The sequence below is a fragment of the Apis dorsata genome, unplaced genomic scaffold, assembly GCF_000469605.1.
Source record: "Apis dorsata unplaced genomic scaffold, Apis dorsata 1.3 scaffold_960, whole genome shotgun sequence".
Taxonomy (NCBI): domain Eukaryota; kingdom Metazoa; phylum Arthropoda; class Insecta; order Hymenoptera; family Apidae; genus Apis; species Apis dorsata.
This window is the reverse complement of record NW_006264068.1, coordinates 364-2,266: the sequence shown is the minus strand read 5'-3', so window position 1 is coordinate 2,266 and position 1,903 is coordinate 364.

The window sequence follows — 1,903 nt, the reverse complement described above, 5'->3', positions numbered from 1 at the left end:
ATTATTTGTCTTTCAAATCATATAATTTTTATTAATTCTATAAAAATTATTTGAAATATGCAAGTTACATAAATTATTCTATATAAAATAATGCATTGCATTATTTTATTCAATTTAAATTATTTTATTTTGTTAAATAAAAAAGTATTTTACATAAAATAATTATAAAAGAATACATTTAAAATTATAAACCAAAAAAAAAAACAAAAAAATATAATATAAAATTTTGTACTTTTGTGCTATTTATTATAATACTAACTGTAAATAATTATAAAGTTGAACAGCTTTAAACTAAACATANNNAAGCTCAGTACATATCTCAGTTATTGATTAAATTATTGATAGTTAAATATACGCATTGCATATAATATTTTCAATACATAACACCGCCCACTTAATTTCTATCTTTAATAAAAAGTTTTCCTTTATTAAAAATATTATAAAATTTACATCAGAAATTCTATTTCCATTAAAATTGAGATCATTTCAATATAACAGATAAATTATTAATAGATATAATATATTAATGTTTATTTATCCAATTATAAATTTAATTTATATTGTCTCTATTTACATATGAGATTTTTATTATTTTTCGATATTATAAATCGTTATTTTACTTTATATATCATTCAAATAAAATTTTTATTATAATGTGATTTTTATGTGATAAAATTTAAATATAACATATAGAATATTTTATATAATTATTATATATAATTTAATTTTATAACAATTAATAAAATTGAAATAGATAATAATATAGAAAGATACATATATGTATATAAGAAAAAAGTAAGTTAATACAAAAAATTATATAATGGTCAATATATAATAATATATATATAATAATATATATATAATATATAATAATATATAATTGTATATATATTTTTATATTTGTATATATATGTAATAATATATAATTGTAATACTACTGAATAATCGAATATGAAAATCAATATAAAAAAAGGAATAGAAGAAAATAAATAAATAAAGAAAGTGTACAATTTATAAGAAAAACTAATTTTAATCAAAACAAATAAATAGAATAAGATAACAAGGGTTAGGATAAAAAATGCGGAAAGAAAATATGGAAACTAAGAGAAGAAATATTAAAGAAAGAAAGAAAGAAAGATGAATACAAAAAAGAATAACAGAAAACATGAGAGAACGCAAGTTTGGCCTATGCTTCGTTGTCGTAGTGTAGAATCGATAGAGGGTCACTGGCATCATACAAATACAATCGACACATCTTAAAATTTATTTCAGTTTATTAAGCTATTACATAGCTTACTATTATATTATATATATTATTTTGCTTCATTTTATAATTAATATACATATATCGAACTTATATTTGTTATTATTTAACATGTACATATTCATCAATATATTATACTCTATTATAATTCTTCATCTTCACATTTATTATCTATATCTCATATGTGTTATTATTAATATCTTTTTATATTTATATATATAATAAAAACATGCATTGAGATAAATAAAATGAATAATGGAATAATTATTAATATTTCCTTTAACGTTTTATGTAATTATTATTTAATATTTTAATAACAATGAAAATTAAAACCAAATAAAATAAATCATGCAATAATTCGAATAAAATTTTATCTAAAAATATATAATTAATACATATAAATAATAAGAAACATAAAAATATTGAATTTTACTTTCAAATTTACTATATTCGTAGTTTTTATATTTTAAAAAAAATTATAATTTTACATTTTTATATTTTATAATACTATACTATTATTTAAATTATATATTTATTAATTAAATTCTTTATTTTTAATAATAATTAATTTTTAATTTAATAATTAAAAATTTGAAAAAATTATATTTTTTATAATACAAATATAAAATATTAGATTTC